The sequence below is a fragment of the Dendrobates tinctorius genome, unplaced genomic scaffold (genome assembly GCF_039654945.1).
Source record: "Dendrobates tinctorius isolate UK_male_01 unplaced genomic scaffold, ASM3965494v1 ptg000196l, whole genome shotgun sequence".
Classification (NCBI taxonomy): domain Eukaryota; kingdom Metazoa; phylum Chordata; class Amphibia; order Anura; family Dendrobatidae; genus Dendrobates; species Dendrobates tinctorius.
Genome location: NW_027361863.1, coordinates 17,039,020 through 17,056,459, shown reverse-complemented (window position 1 = coordinate 17,056,459; position 17,440 = coordinate 17,039,020).

Below are 17,440 nucleotides of genomic sequence, written 5' to 3'. Positions count from 1 at the left end.
TAACCTATGTCAAGGTTCTTTAACGGTGGGCCAGTATGCCATCCAGTTTAGGACTCTTTCTTCTGACTTAGGTTGGAATAATGAGGCCTTGGTGGGCGCTTTTTGGCGAGGCCTCTCAAGTCGGATAAAAGATGAGCTCGCGGGTCGTGACACCCCCACAGCTCTCGAGGATTTGATCTCTCTAGCGACGCAAATTGACCTCCACTTTCAGGAGCGTTCCAGGGAGAGAAGGGCTTCTCGTCCACTTTCTTCTGTCCGCAGGCCACCCAGTCCTCGACCTAGGAGTCTCCCGTCACCTCCGACACCCGAACCTATGCAGGTGGATCGCCTGAAGCTGTCCGATCAGCGTCGTAGGGAGAGGAGCCTCCACGGTCAGTGCTTCTACTGCGGTAGCGGTTCCCACCTCATCCGAACTTGTCCCGAGCGTCCGGAAAACTTCTCCGCCTAGGCCAGGTAAGAGAGGCCTCCCTAGGTGTGCATGATACCTCTCTTCCTCTCACTTTGTCTGTCCTCTTGAATGTTGGTGGGCAGCGGGCTTCTCTGGTGGCCTACGTGGACTCGGGTGCCGCCGGGAATTTCATCAGGCTAGAGGAGGTTAATAAGCTGTCAGTTCCCGTCAGGTCCTTGAAAAAAACACAAATTCTCGCCTCCGTAAATGGTCGGCCCCTGCTAGAGACGGTTTCGCTAGTTACTCATGAAGTGGTATTGCAGGTAGGGGCGCTGCACAAGGAGAGGATCACGTTTTACGTCCTAGCAGGCATTTCTCACCCTATCCTGCTTGGTCTTCCTTGGTTGCGGCTCCACGAGCCCATCTTAGATTGGCATAATGGTAACGTCTTGCGCTGGGTGGAGTCCTGTCGGGCTCGGTGTTTGCTGCCGGTGCATCTCGTAGGTGACCCCCGTCCTTTGCCTGTTCCCCCAGGATTGCCTTCAGTGTTCCATGATTTTTTGGATGTTTTTGACAAGAGGGAGGTGGAGACTCTCCCTCCTCACCGTCCGTACGACTGCCCCATCGAGCTCGTCCCAGGTACCACTCCATCTCGTGGGAGAATTTATCCCCTCTCTCCAGCTGAGACCCATGCCATGTCTGAATACATCCAGGACAATTTAGCCAGGGGCTTCATTCTGAAATCCTCATCCCCTGCTGGAGCAGGCTTCTTTTTCGCAAAGAAGAAGGATGGGTCCCTGCGGCCATGCATCGATTATCGTGGCTTGAATCATATCACAGTGAAGAATAAGTATCCACTACCTCTCATCTCTGAACTTTTTGATCGCTTGAAGGGGGCACGAGTATTTACCAAGCTTGATCTTCGAGGGGCCTATAACCTGGTTCGGATACGCTCTGGGGACAAGTGGAAGATGGCGTTCAACACGCGGGACGGGCACTACGAGTATTTGGTTATGCCCTTTGGACTTTGCAACGCACCTGCAGTATTCCAAGAACTCGTAAATGATGTCTTCAGAGATCTTCTCTACACCTGTGTCGTAGTTGTCATGATCCCAGTGCGGGTTTTTGAGCTGCACACCTGGGGTTAATGTCTGGAGCTCTGTGCAGGTTTTGACCTGCACACTTGGGGTTAATGATTGTGGCCTCTTTCTGGTTCTGGGAGAGCTTCATAAACCCCTGGGTAGCTTCAATCCCTGCCAGTTATACTTTTGCCATTGGCCTAGTGTGCTGACGCCCGTGTGCCTGTTTGTTGCTATAGCTTGTTTATATGGTTCTGACCCGATGCTGTTTCCCGTTGTGAGTTTGCCTGTTGATTTTGTACTGCGTTATTATCTGTGTATGACTCATTGCCTGTGACCTGACTACTCTCTGCTCGCCCCTCTTGTACCTTGCAGCTATCTCTGTGTGTGACTCATTGGCTACGTCCTGACTATTCTCACTGTCTATGCCCCTTGGTAACTTTGTCTCGCAGTTACTCTGCTAGGAATTGTCTTGCAGCTCCCAGCTCTGTGGAGTTTAGGCCACGCCTCTAGCAGTCACGTGCTTCAGGTCCTGCAGCTCTGAAGTACGCATCTATTCGGTTGCTGCCCGCTCCACAGGTAGCTTTGAGCACAGTTCGCTTTACTCAGGACACGCGCACTGGCTCAGTGAGCAAGTTCAGTGCGGTGTCTCTGACATTATAACTGGCCTACAATTTTTTTTTCTCTCCTCACTGCTGCAGCATGGACCCAATATGTGCTTTATCTGAGCAGGTGAAAAGCTTGACTCAGTCACTGCAGAAGCTTAGTTTGGAACACCAAGCTCTGGCCCAGTCCCAACGGCGGGTTGAGGACTCAGTTCAGGGGGTACTTTCCGCAGGCTTCCAGCAGGTGGGGAATAGAGATGTCATTTTAGTCCCACCTGAATCCCCGGTTAAATTGCCAGATATATTTTCTGGTAACAAGGATGTCTTCAGGGCATTTAAGGAGGGCTGTAAGCTTTTTTTTTCTTTGAGACCCCGCTCCTCTGGGGATGAGAAACAGAGGGTGGGGGTGGTGATGTCCCTGCTTAGGGGGTCCCCACAAGCCTTGGCATTCTCGCTTTCCTCTTCTGCCCCTGAGAGAATGTCTGTGGATGCGTTTTTTGAAGCCTTAGGGCTTATTTATGATGAGCCTGATAGAATGCGGTTGGCTGAGGACAAAGTCATGAGTGTCTGTCAGGGGGAGCACTCGGCCGAATGGTTCTGTACTGAATTCAGACGTTGGGCAGCGGAGATTTCCTGGAGTGATGCCGCCCTTCGGGGGCTGTTCCACAGAGGCCTGTGTGAACGTCTGAAGGATGCTTTGGCACTCCATCCTCCGCCTGACTCCCTGGAGGATGCCATGGTCCAAGCGGTTCGCATGGATCGCAGGCTGCGGGCTAGAGGCATTATGCAACGGGAATCGCCCTTATTCTTCAGTGGAGATGAGACCCAGTCTCTTCCTATGACTATAGAGGTGAACGCTGTCACCTGTGAGGGAAAGGAAAGAAGACGCCGCCGGGAAAAGCAGTTGTGCTTCTATTGTGGGAAATCTGGACATTGGAAGAAGGACTGCCCCTCATGTCCGTCATCCTCCAAGATGGCGGGAAACGACTAGGTCTGGGTAGTAATCGAGGAGGCTACCCAGACCTTCAGGTACAATTTTCCTCATGTGCAAAAATGGTGCTGCAGGTGGAACTGGAACTTGGTTATGGTCCTGTTCAGACTACTGCTTTTATTGACTGCGGTTCGGCTGTGAACCTGATTGATACCAAGGTTATGACTCTTAATAAGATAGGGACAGTCAGGCTTCATGATCCTGTTAAACTTGTGGCAATTGACTCATCTCCTCTTACCCAAGACGGTATCTGTTGCAGGTCTGAACTTTTTTCTCTAAAATTGGGTTCCACTCATGTGGAGAAACTAAGTTGTCTGGTGGTAGATAACTTGCCTGCAGGACTGGTACTGGGGATGCCTTGGCTTCAACGCCATAATCCTACCATTGATTGGGTTACAGGGGAAATCACTCAATGGGGATGCAATAATAAATGTGGTAACCGGGGACATCTTGTTAACGCTGTTAAATCCGTGTCTGTGTCGTCTGTCGATCTGGAAGGTATTCCGGAGTACCTGAAAGATTTCGAAGACGTTTTTTCCGAAAGTGAGGCTGAGGCGCTGCCACCACATAGACCCTATGATTGTGCCATTGATTTAGTACCCGGAGCCAAGTTACCTAAGGCTCGATTGTTCAATTTGTCTGGGCCTGAGCGCCAAGCCATGAAGGAGTACATAGCTGAGAGTCTCCGCAAAGGGCATATCAGGCCTTCTGTGTCACCTGTGGCAGCAGGGTTCTTCTTTGTGAAGAAAAAAGATGGTGGTTTGCGGCCGTGCCTCGACTTTCGGGAACTGAACAAGATAACGGTTAGGAACTCTTTCCCGCTTCCCCTCATCCCAGATTTATGTAACCAGTTAGCTGGGGCCCAATGGTTCTCCAAGTTAGATCTGCGGGGGGCCTACAATCTGATAAGGGTTCGGGAAGGGGACGAGTGGAAAACGGCATTCCTCACATCAGAAGGACTCTTTGAGAACCTGGAAATGCCATTTGGGTTAACTAATGCACCCGCTATTTTCCAAAATTTCATCAATGTTGTGTTTTCTGATCTGATAGGCCGTTTTGTTATTATTTATTTGGATGATATTTTGGTGTATTCCCCGGACAGTCAATCTCACTTGCAACATCTAAAGACAGTTCTCCAGAGACTCAGGGAGAACCAATTGTTCGCCAAATTGGAAAAATGTTCATTTTTTGTACAGGAGCTGTCTTTTTTGGGGTTGATTGTGTCCTGTGAGGGGTTTCGTATGGATCCTAAGAAGGTGCTGGCGATCGCTGACTGGGTTCAGCCTCGAGATCTCAAGGGGCTCCAGCGCTTCTTAGGATTTGCGAACTATTACCGGAGATTCATTAAAGGTTTCTCACAAGTGGTGAAACCACTCACGGATCTTACCCAGAAGGGAGCTGATGTAAAAAATTGGTCTGTACTCGCTAAGGAATCCTTCTCAGCGATTAAGAAATGTTTTATGTCTGCCCCGGTGTTGGTGCAACCTGACCCGTCCAAACCATTCATTGTGGAGGTGGATGCTTCTGAAGTGGGGGTGGGGGCTGTGTTGTCCCAGGGTCCGGCCACCCTTACCAATCTCAAACCCTGTGCCTTCTTCTACAAGAAGTTCTCTTCAGCTGAGAAAAACTATGATGTAGGCAATAGAGAACTTCTTGCGGTCAAGCTGGCGTTTGAGGAATGGAGGCACTTTTTGGAAGGGGCGGCTCACCCTATCACGGTTGTCACGGATCACAAAAATTTGGCATACCATGAATCTGCTAAGAGGCTTACTCCTAGACAGGCCCGTTGGTCACTTTTTTTTTCACGATTTCAGTTCTCAATTACTTTTCGACCGGGGTCCAAAAATGTTAAAGCGGATGCCCTGTCCAGAAGTTTTGATCCAGTGTCTCCCCCTGAGCCGCCGTCCTCCATTCTTCCCCCAGGGGTGGTAGTGGCGGGGGTCTCAACTGAGTTGGAACAAGAAATCCTAAGGGCTCAGGCAACCAGGCCAAGCGATAAACTGTTTGTTCCAGATTCATTGCGGCCTAGACTTCTGCAGGAGTTTCATGATTCTAGGCTGAGTGCTCATCCAGGTATCACGGCCACTAGAGAGGCAGTAGCCAGGGGTTTTTAGTGGCCTTCGTTAAGGTCCGATGTCAAGGAATTTGTTTCTGCTTGTGGCATATGTGCCCATTCCAAAAGCTTGCATAACCGACCGGCTGGGGAACTCATACCTTTACCGGTTCCTGATAGGCCATGGACTCATCTTTCCATGGATTTTATTACCGACCTTCCACCTTCCAGGGGCAATACCGTGATCTGGGTGGTGGTGGATAGGTTTTCTAAACAGGCCCATTTCATTCCCTTGGCCGCATTACCTTCAGCAGAAACGTTGACAAGATTGTTTGTGCAGCATGTGGTCCGATTGCATGGGGTACCCCTGAATGTTGTGTCTGACAGAGGTGTGAAGTTTGTGGCCAAATTTTGGAGGGCGTTCTGTATGAAATTGGGCATCTCACTCTCCTTCTCGTCGGCATATCACCCGGAGAGTAATGGACAGACAGAACGCACCAATCAATCCCTGGAGCAAATTCTCAGGTGTCTGACCTCCGGCAGACAGGAGGATTGGTGTGATGCTTTACCGTTGGCTGAATTCGCTTTTAACAACCGGGTGAGTCAGTCCACCAACATGTCCCCATTCCTGATTAACTATGGCTTTAATCCGCATTTTGGGGAGTTTTCTCGGGTGGATTCCGGTTGTCCAGGAGCAGAGGGGTCCGTTCAACGGTTAAAAGACCTCTGGGCTGAGGTCCAGCGTAATATCTCTCGAGCCCAGGGGAGATACAAATATTTTGCGGACAAAAAGAGAGCCTCGGGAGACATGTTTCAGGTGGGAGAGAAGGTTTGGCTCTCCACGCGTAACATCAACTTAAAGGTACCATCAGTTAAGTTGGGACCAAAGTTCATTGGTCCGTACGAGATTATGGAGATAGTCAACCTTGTGGCATATAGGTTGCGTCTCCCCGCCTCCTTAAAAAATATCTAATGTGTTCCATAAGTCTCTGTTGAAACCAGCAGGATCTGTCAAAGAGAACTCTGAGACTGTTGTTCCTCCAGTGCTGGTGGAGGGTCAATTGGAGTATGAGGTCGGACATATTGTGGACTCTCGGCAGGTGCGCCGCTCTTTGCAGTACCTGGTCCACTGGAAGGGATATGGACCAGAAGAGCGCTCATGGGTCCCTGCTCGCTTGGTACATGCAGATCGCCTGGTTCAGGCGTTCTATGCCAAGTACCCGGGGAAGCCTGGGGGTCCGGAGGCCCCCCGTTGAGAGGGGGGTACTGTCATGATCCCAGTGCGGGTTTTTGAGCTGCACACCAGGGGTTAATGTCTGGAGCTCTGTGCAGGTTTTGACCTGCACACTTGGGGTTAATGATTGTGGCCTCTTTCTGGTTCTGGGATAGCTTCATAAACCCCTGGGTAGCTTCAATCCCTGCCAGTTATACTTTTGCCATTGGCCTAGTGTGCTGACCCCCGTGTGCCTGTTTGTTGCTATAGCTTGTTTATATGGTTCTGACCCGATTCTGTTTCCCGTTGTGAGTTTGCCTGTTGATTTTGTACTGCGTTATTATCTGTGTATGACTCATTGCATGTGACCTGACTACTCTCTGCTCGCCCCTCTTGTACCTTGCAACTATCGGTGTATGACTCATTGCATGTGACCTGACTACTCTCTGCTCGCCCCCTTTGGTACCCTACAGCTATCTCTGTGTGTAACTCATTGGCTACGTCCTGACTATTCTCACTGTCTATGCCCCTTGGTAACTTTGTCTCGCAGTTACCCTGCTAGGAGTTCTCTTGCAGCTCCTAGCTCTGTGGAGTTTAGGCCACGCCTCTAGCAGTCACGTGCTTCAGGACCTGCAGCTCTGAAGTACGCCTCTATTCGGTTGCTGCCCGCTCCACAGGTAGCTTTGAGCACAGTTCGCTTTACTCAGGACACGCGCACTGGCTCAGTGAGCAAGTTCAGTGCGGTGTCTCTGACAGTAGTCTATCTAGACGACATCTTGGTCTTCTCTTCTGATCTGGCCACACATTGCCGAGACGTCCGTCAAGTCCTTCTACGTCTCAGAGAGAATCATCTCTTTGCCAAGTTAGAGAAATGTCTCTTTGAGCAAAAGTCCTTGCCTTTTCTTGGTTTTATCGTTTCAGACTCGGGTCTGGAGATGGATCCTGAGAAAGTCTCGGCAGTTCTCAATTGGCCACGTCCTTCCGGAGTCAAGGCAATTCAGCGGTTTTTGGGTTTCGCCAATTATTATAGGCAATTTATCCCTCATTTCTCGTCTTTGGCCAAGCCCATCTCGGCTCTTGTCCGCAAAGGGGCCGATCCCAACCACTGGCCCTCTGAAGCAGAGGCGGCCTTTGCGGCCCTGAAGTTAGAATTCGCCAAGTCTCCGGTACTTCATCGCCCGGATGCCAGCAGGCCATTTATCCTCGAGGTGGACGCATCCTCGGTGGGAGCTGGAGCAGTTCTTCTGCAGAAGTCTTCCTCGGGCCGCACTCTTACCTGCGGATTTTTCTCTAAGGCTTTCTCCGCTCCCGAACGTAACTATGCCGTTGGCGATAGAGAACTCTTGGCCATTAAGATGGCTCTTGAGGAATGGCGCCATCTTCTCGAGGGTGCCCTCCATCCGTTCATCATTTTTACGGACCACAAAAATTTGGCCTATCTTCAGTCCACCCAAAGGCTCAACCCTCGACAAGCCAGATGGTCATTATTTTTTGAAAGATTTGACTTTGAACTCCACTTCCGACCCGGGGAGAAAAACATCAAGGCGGACGCTCTTTCACGGTCCTTTCAGTCGGTAGACAAGGAGGAGGGTCCAAACCATATCATTGACCCTGCCAAGGTCCTTACCGTGGCCCCAGTAAGGCTGGTCTCCCCACCTTCTGGTAAGACCTTTGTTCGGAGTGGAGATAGATTAAAGGTTCTACGTTGGAGTCACTCTTCAAAATTCTCCGGACATGCCGGAATTAGCAAGACTCTCTCGCTGGTCTCCCGCCATTACTGGTGGTGGTGGCCTTCGCTTCGTAGGGATGTTCAAGATTTCATCGCCTCCTGTCCTTCTTGCGCCCGGAACAAGGTTCCCCGGCATGGTCCTGCGGGATTCCTGCAGCCGTTGCCAATACCTGCAAACCCATGGACTCACATTGCCATGGACTTCGTCACTGACTTGCCTCCTTCGTCCAGATGTACGGTGATATTGGTGGTCGTGGATCGGTTCTCCAAGATGGCCCACTTCATCGCCCTACCTGGCCTACCTACCGCTTCCGAGTTGGCAAAGATCTTCGTGCTTCACATTTTTCGCCTTCATGGGTTTCCTCAACATATTGTCTCGGATCGAGGAGTTCAGTTTACGTCCCGTTTTTGGCGAGCTCTCTGCGGATTACTGAAGATATCGTTAGATTTCTCCTCGGCCTATCACCCCCAGTCGAATGGTCAAGTCGAGCGAGTCAACCAAGCCTTAACATCCTATCTCCGACATTTTTCCAATGCTCACCAAGACGACTGGGCCTCTCTCCTTCCTTGGGCGGAGTTCGCCTACAACAACCATCCTAGTGAAGCCTCCTCCAAATCTCCCTTTTTTGTGGTTTTTGGTCAACACCCAGGCATTCCTCTTCCCGTGTCCCCCACCTCGGGTGTGCCGGCGGCAGATTCCTTGCCCGTGGACTTCTCTCAGATTTGGAGGGAGACCAAAGGGGCCCTTGAGAATGCCAGCCTCAGAATGAAACGTTATGCCAAGAGGCGGCTAGACGTTCCCCCGTATCACCCTGGGGATAAGGTTTGGTTAGCTTCTCGGTATATCAGGTTGAAAATCCCCTCCTACAAGTTAGGTCCACGTTACATTGGTCCCTTTGAGGTCTTAAGTCGGATCAACAACGTGGCCTACAAGTTGAGGTTACCCGCCTCACTTAAGATTCCCAACACCTTCCATGTGTCTCTCCTTAAACCAGCCGTGTTCAGCCACTTTCATCCTGCACCCTCTCTAACCTCCCAACCATGTAGCTCGGATAACACCTTTGAGGTGAAAGATATTTTGGCTAGGAAGACTGTTAGAGGGAGAACTCTGTTTCTAGTTGATTGGAAAAGTTTTGGTCCCGAGGAGAGATCATGGGAACCCTCGGAGAATATTGATGCTCCCCACATCATGAGAAGGTTCCTCTCCAACATTAAGAGGAGGAGGCGTAAAGAGGGGGGTACTGTCACAGCGCAGGGTCTTACGCGTCTTCCTGCGCGCGCTGTCCGGCGCGCTCCTGCCTCTCAGCGCGTCCCCGCGCCCAGCCTCCGGCTCCCTCGGCGCCGGGCTCCTGCCCACGGCGCTCAGCCTCCTGGGTAAGCTGACGCGCTAGGCCCCGCCCCCAATATGGCAGCGCCCACCGCTACATATGGCCGGCGTCAGCTCTGGTAAGACACCTGATTATCTCATGCGGTGACGCTGTCCGCAGCTTCGCCCTCTGTGTCCTCAGGCCCCTCTTGTTCTCTGTCTTTGCTGCGTTTAGTACCGTGGTTCTTCCTGCCTAACCTCGGTCTGCCTTTCCTGTGCTCTGCCCTCCCTGTCTCCCTGGTGCTTTCCCTCCTCTGTCCTGCTTCCTACTTCCCTCTCCACGTCTCAGTTATTTGCCGTACAGCCTGTATTCATTTGTTTGCTTCTTTACATCTACAGCCTCCGTTCCTGTGCGCCCCAGGGCCCCCGGTTCCGCACCCACTGCGTTACTGCCTCACCCTGTACGCTGCCTCTTGCTCTCTTACCTCAGTCGTCCCTTTGGTTCCAGCTGTCGCGGCTCTATCCCCGGGAGGTCTGTCCCTAATACTCCCTGTATAGGGGGTGGTCCTCACCTGGGCACTCGCCTCTGGGGGCTCTGGAGCCGTGACCCAGAGGGTCCACTTCCAGGTACACCTTTACTTTTCCCGCCACACCGTAACACACGTCCAAGAGTGGATTTGGTTCTGGCCAAGCTGGAAAAAGAAATTTATCTTCCCTTCTTAAGATTCCCCATTGTTAAAAGACCCACAAAAGACTGACTTTTAATTAAAATGTACGGCTCCTGCTGCGGTCTGAAGGCATCTATGGCTAAATTTAGGGGTAGCAAGAACGCTGTGTATTTGGTTGAGTGAAATATTCAAAGATCTACAAAATGATATCCCAGAGAAGAAATTCTGAATAAAATTCCACTTATATGATCGGCTAAAGAGTTTTTGCTAGATGGCCCATGTTGGACATTCTTATCTAGGTCCTTGACTCCTAACAATCCTGTCTGTAGAGCTCTATGGATATAACAGTGGGCTGGAGATGTACCTTCAAAACTCAAGTTTTGTTCTTTGCAACTTAAGCTTGAAAGCCTGTTTGACCTTCAACTTACAGGAATCTTAAAAGATCTAAACAAAATCAAAGGATTTACTTTTACTCCTTCCAGTAAAATGTTTGTTTTCAATTATTTTCGTCCTACAAGAGACTGTTCAAAATTTACAAAATGATACAGATTTCAGGTTCAAGCAGCAGTTCAGTGCTTCCAGCTTCAAGAAGAAGAAGTTTGGCATTGGGACAAAGCTAGAAGTTATGCACCAATCTTCCCGTTAGCTACCTTTTCTTTTGCCTGGCTACAAATTTCAGATGACTTAGGGTGAGGGTACACAGTGCGGATTCAACTGCAGATTTTTCCACGCGGATTTGCAGGTTTTCCTGTGGATTTGCCAGCGGTTTTCCCCTGCGGTTTGACACCTGGACGATGGAACAGGTGTCAAACCGCTGTGGAATCGGCAGAAAGAATTGACATGCTGCGGATTTAAAACTGCAGCAAATCCGCGTGGAAAAATCCATACCATGAGCACTGCGGTTTTGAAATCCCATTGGCTAACATGGTACTGTACATTGCTTGCAGAATCTGCGAGAATTCCATTGATTCTGCTGGTTGCCATCCTCGCCATCCCAGAGAGACCCACTGCAGACCCTCACTTCTAATATTCCCATATTCCCAGCAATGAGGTCTCTAGGCAGCTCTGTGCACAGGACCTGTGATGAGGTCACAGGAGGGAAGGAGTCAGGGGTCACAGGATCAGGGGCCTTGGTGTATGCAGGACTCTACAGTGCTGGTTGTCATGGTGCTGGATGGGCGAAGTTTATGTGTGGAGTCAGGAGGGTTTTACAGTGTGGATGTAGCAGAGCTGTGTGTGTAAGAGATGTACGGAGCGGAGCCGTGTATGAGGTGTACAGAGCAGAGCCGTGTGTGTACGAGGTGTATGGAGCAGAGTCGTGTGTGTACAAGGTGCACGGAGCAGAGCCGTGTGTATGAGGTGTACAGAGTCGAAGTCGCGTGTGTATGAGGTGTGCGGAGCTGTGCGTGTACAAGGTGTATGGTGGGGAGCATTCATTCATACTTCCCAACCGTCCTGGATCCAGCGGGACAGTCACGATTTTGAGAGTCTGCCCCACTGTCCCGGCCGGGAGCTTACTTTTTCCCATGGACACAGGAGTACACAGCGGAGCCGCGAGGAGCACTTTAAAATTTGCACGTGACATTCCACCGAAAGTGATGTGCTAGAAGCTGATGGAAATGAGGTAATTTCAGGAGGAGATTGTGACGGAACCATGGAGGCACTTCAGGGAATGCTTCAGATCCATCACCATGGCCTCCTCCAACAGCACGGACAGCGGGATCACCTTGGAATAGGGGATGCTGGCTATGTGAGCGGATCATTATATGTCCTGCATCGGGAGGCTTAGGTGGGCATTACAATGGGAGCCGGGCTGCTATAGCATCTTTAAAGAATCTTTCTTTCTCTCTCTGTTTCTTTCTTTCTCTCTGTTTCTTTCTCTCTCTAATCTTTCTTTGTTTCTCTCTCTGTTCTTTGTTTCTCTCTCTAATCTTTCTCTTTTTCTTTCTCTCTCTCTGTTCTTTCTTTCTCTCACTGTTCTTTCTTTCTCTCTGTTCTTTCTTTCTTTCCCCTCTTTCTTTCTCTCTCTCTGTTCTTCCTTTCTCTCTCTCTGTTCTTTCTTTCAATTTCTGTTCTTTCTTTCCTCTCTTTCTTTCCTTCTCTCTCTGTTCTTTCTTTCTCTCTCTGTTCTTTCTATATCTCTCTGTTCCTTTTTTCTCTCTCTATTCTTTCTTTTTTCTCTCTCTGCTCTTTCTTTCCTTTCTTTCTTTTCCTCAGTACCAGTCAGTGTGCCCATAGTACCAGCCACTGTGCCCATAATGCCAGCCACCATGACCTCAGTACCAGTCAGTGTGATCAGCAGTGCTAAATGGGTGTGGTCGGGGTGTGGATATGGGTGTGACTAGTTGTGAAATGGTGTGGTCGGGCGTGGCCTAAAATTTGCTGCCCCGCAACTTTTGTCCCTCTTTCTCTCCTTCAAAAGTTGGGAGGTATGATTTACACAGTGACTGCACCAGCAGAATAGTGAGTGCAGCTCTAGATTATAATACAGGATGTAACTCAGGATCAGTAATGTAATGTATGTACACAGTGACTGCCCCAGCAGAATAGTGAGTGCAGCTCTGGAGTATAATGCAGGATGTAACTCAGGATCAGTAATGTAATGTATGTACACAGTGACTGCACCAGCAGAATAGTGAGTGCAGCTCTGGAGTATAATACAGGATGTAACTCAGGATCAGTAATGTAATGTATGTACACAGTGACTGCACCTGTAGAATAGTGAGTGCAGCTCTGGAGTATAATGCAGGATGTAACTCAGGATCAGTAATGTAATGTATGTACACAGTGACTGCACCAGCAGAATAGTGAGTGCAGCTCTGGAGTATAATACAGGATGTAACTCAGGGTCAGTAATGTAATGTATCTCTCTCAGGCAAAACTAACAGGTCAAGGAAATTCTTATCCTCTCTTGCTGACAACTTTATCTTCCAAAAGGTAGGGGAGAAAACAAGGGGAACTGCTACCTTGGATCTAATCCTTATAAACAGGGAGGAAATGGTTGAGGAGGTAAAAGTGGCTGGAACCCTAGGAGGTAGCGACCATGCTATTTTAGAATTTTGGATAACTAGAGGCGGAAGACCTGTGAAGACTCAGACGTCAAGGTTAGATTTCAGAAAGGCAGATTTTAAGGGATTCAGAAAGATAATTGGAGGGATCCAATGGCTGGATATCCTTAAAGACAAAAATGTCCAGGAAGGATGGGAAATCTTGAAAAATGAAATTCTCAAAGCACAGTTGTTAACAATTCCGAAAAGAGGGAAGAATAGGAAGCATTTAAGGAAACCAGGATGGGTGAACACAGAACTTAAGCACATGCTAAAAAGGAAGAAAAAAATGTTTATAAAATGGAAAGAGGGAGGCATATCTAAAGAAGAATATAATGCTGTCTGCAGAATCTGCAGGGCACAAATCAGATTATCTAAAGCTGAAAATGAATTGAGGCTTGCAAGAAATGTCAAAAGCAATAATAAAGGATTTTGGGGATATGTCAAAAGTAAAAGAAAAGTCAAAGATGCTATAGGATTTTTACAGGATGAAAATGATGAAATGGTAAGACAGGATGTTGAGAAGGCTGAACTTTTAAATTCCTATTTTGCATCTGTTTTCTCTCAGAAAGGAAATGTAACACCAACTGTTATTCACTGTCCTATTAAGGGAATAGAAGAATCCAGGATATCTATAAACAGAAAGATAGTGAGGAAACACTTAGCTAACCTAAATGAATTCAAGTCTCCAGGTCCAGATGAATTACACCCCAGAGTACTGAAGGAGATAGCAGAAGAAATTTCTGAACCACTCTCCATAATCTTTGAAAATTCTTGGAGAACAGGAGAAGTGCCAGAAGACTGGAGAAGAGCAAATGTTGTTCCTATCTTCAAAAAGGGGAAGAAGGTGGACCCAGGCAACTATAGGCCGGTGAGTCTGACTTCTATACCAGGAAAGATCTTTGAACAAATTATTAAACAACATGTAAGTCAATACCTGGATAAGAATGAAGTGATCAAACAGAGTCAGCATGGGTTTGTAACTAATAAGTCATGTCAGACTAACTTAATTTCCTTCTATGACGGTATCACTGATTGGGTGGATCAAGGAAATGCTGTAGATATAGTATATCTTGACTTCAGCAAAGCATTTGACAAAGTCTCTCATACAATCCTTATTGAAAAAATGACTAAGTATGGAATGGACAAGGCAACTGTTAGGTGGATTCATAACTGGCTTAGTGATCGGACCCAAAGAGTGGTCGTAAATGGCTGCACATCCAGTTGGAAGAATGTCTCAAGTGGGGTACCACAGGGCTCTGTCCTGGGCCCTGTATTGTTCAACATCTTTATCAACGATTTAGATGAAGGAATTGAGGGTAAACTGATTAAATTTGCTGATGACACAAAGCTAGGAGGGATAGCTAATACTAGAGAAGAGAGAGAGAGGATTCAAAAAGATTTAAATAAACTGGAGAAGTGGGCAGTAACTAACAGAATGGTTTTTAACAGGGAGAAATGCAAAGTACTACATCTGGGCAATAAAAATGAAAAAAGCATATATAGAATGGGAGGAATAGGGCTAAGTGACAGCACATGTGAAAAAGACTTGGGTATACTAATAGATCACAGACTGAATATGAGTCAACAGTGTGATGCAGCAGCAAAAAAGGCAAATGCAGTTCTAGGATGTATTAACAGAAGCATACAGTCTAGATCACGTGAAGTCATTATTTCCCTCTACTCCTCTTTGGTCAGACCTCATCTGGAATATTGTGTCCAGTTTTGGGCACCACATTTTAAAAAAGACATCAACAAACTGGAGCAAGTTCAGAAAAGAGCGACCAGAATGGTGACCGGTCTGCAAACCCTGTCTTATGAGGAAAGGTTGCAGGATTTGGGAATGTTTAGTTTGCAAAAGAGAAGACTGAGAAGAGACTTAATTGCTGTCTACAAATATCTAAAGGGCTGTCACATTGTAGAAGGATCAACTTTATTCTCATTTGCACAAGGAAAGACTAGAAGCAATGGGATGAAACTGAATGGGAGGAGACACAGATTAGATATTAGAAAAAACTTTTTGACAGTTAGAGTGATCAATGAGTGGAACAGGCTGCCACGAGAAGTGGTGAGTTCTCCTTCAATGGAAGTCTTCAAACAGAGGCTGGACAGACATCTGACTGGGATGATTTAGCGAATCCTGCTTTGAGCAGGGGGTTGGACCAGATGGCCCAGGAGGTCCCTTCCAACTCTACGATTCTATGATTCTATGATTCTATGTACACAGTGACTGCACCAGCAGAATAGTGTGTGCAGCTCTGGAGTATAATATAGGATGTAACTCAGGATCAGTAATGTAATGTATGTACACAGTGACTGCACCAGCAGAATAGTGAGTGCAGCTCTGGAGTATAATGCAGGATGTAACTCAGGATCAGTAATGTAATGTACACAGTGACTGCACCAGCAGAATAGTGAGTGCAGCTCTGGAGTATAATACAGGATGTAACTCAGGATCAGTAATGTAATGTATGTACACAGTGACTGCACCAGCAGAATAGTGAGTGCAGCTCTGGAGTATAATGCAGGATGTAACTCAGGATCAGTAATGTAATGTACACAATGACTGCACCAGCAGAATAGTGAGTGCAGCTCTGGGGTATAATACAGGATGTAACTCAACATCAGTAATATAATGTAATGTACACAGTGACTGCACCAGCAGAATAGTGAGTGCAGCTCTGGAGTATAATACAGGATGTAACTCAGGATCAGTAATGTAATGTAATGTACACAGTGACTGCACCAGCAGAATAGTGAGTGCAGCTCTGGAGTATAATACAGGATGTAACTCAGGATCAGTAATGTAATGTTTGTACACAGTGATTCCACTTGTTTATGTAGAATCATTTTTTACAGCTCTCATATTGATAAGGGTCCATGGTTTCCACACCTAGCATGTCGTCACTGCTGGGGCCAAATTTCACTAGTATATTTATACTAGGATGTGTTCCCTTTATTTTTTTGAGTAGTATATATATATATATATATACAGGGTGGTCCAAAAGTAGGTGGACAGTATGTGTAATAGGGTTATGAAGGAGGAGATTTATCAAACATGGTGAAAGGTGAAATTGACTCAGTTGCCCTTAGCAACCAATCAGATTCCACTTTAAATTCTTCACAGACTCTTTGGAAAATGAAAGGTGGAATCTGATTGGTTGCTAAGGGCAACTGAGTCAGTTTCACAGATCCAGATTCACAGATAAATCTCCCCCAAATCTGTTTTCTTTTTAGATAATTCAGATAACCCATAATGGCAAATAATTTAAATACAGATCAAAGAAAATGGATTTTAAATGAGTATTGGAAATCTCAAAATGCTGAAACAGTTAGAGCAAATTGGGTTGAAACATTTGGTACTCAGGCCCCAAAGAGACAAACCATTTACCGCATGCGTGACAAATTCAATGCCACCGGCTCAATCCTTAATGCTCCAAAAACTGGTCGACCCAAAACAGCCTGGACAGAAAACAAGAAACAACTTGTGGCTGAAACATTTATTCAAAGTCCAAAAAAGTCCACAGAAGAGTCTCTTTAGAATTGGGAATGTCACCAGCTTCCATCATGCGAATCCTGAACTCTATTGGGTGGAAAGCTTATCGTCCACGTCTGATTCATGGTTTATTGGAGGATGATCCAGACAGGCGGCTGCAATGTAGTGAGATTAGGCTTAACGAAAGTGAAGAAAAGCCAGTCATTTCAGATCACATTCTGTGGAGGGATGAAGCTTCTGTCACATTATCTGCCATATTAACAGACAGAATTGTATTTACTGGTAGAATGAGAACATGCATTTAACATTAGAGCAACAACTAAATGAGCCCGGTGTCAATGTTTGGGGTGATATTTCAAGTTTTGGTGTTTTTGGACCATTTTTTTTGATGGAACAGTCACAAGAGATAAGTATCTCAAAATTCTAATGGATCAAGTTGTTCCCCAATTTCAGCAACAGCCTAATCCACATGACCTTTATTTCCAACAAGATGGGGCCCCTCCACATTATTCAAGAGTCGTCCACGACGATCTTGATGAAACATTTCCTAATAAATGGATTGGCCGGAGAGGCCCACTTGATTGGCCGGCACGTTCACCAGACTTGACCCCAACGGATTTTTTCTTTTGAGGAGTACTCAAGGACAAAGTTTATAGTCGAAAACCAAAAAGTGTCAGTGATTTGAAAAATGACATAAGAGATGCATTTCAAGAAATTAATACCCAAAGAGACTTGTGCATAAATGATTCTCGAAGCGTAAGAGGCAGACGTCAAAGCTGTGCAAATTGTGATGGAAAACAGTGTGAGCGCCTGCGCTGATAAAATTTAAGGGCTTTTGTATTACTGTTCAGAATAAAATGTAATT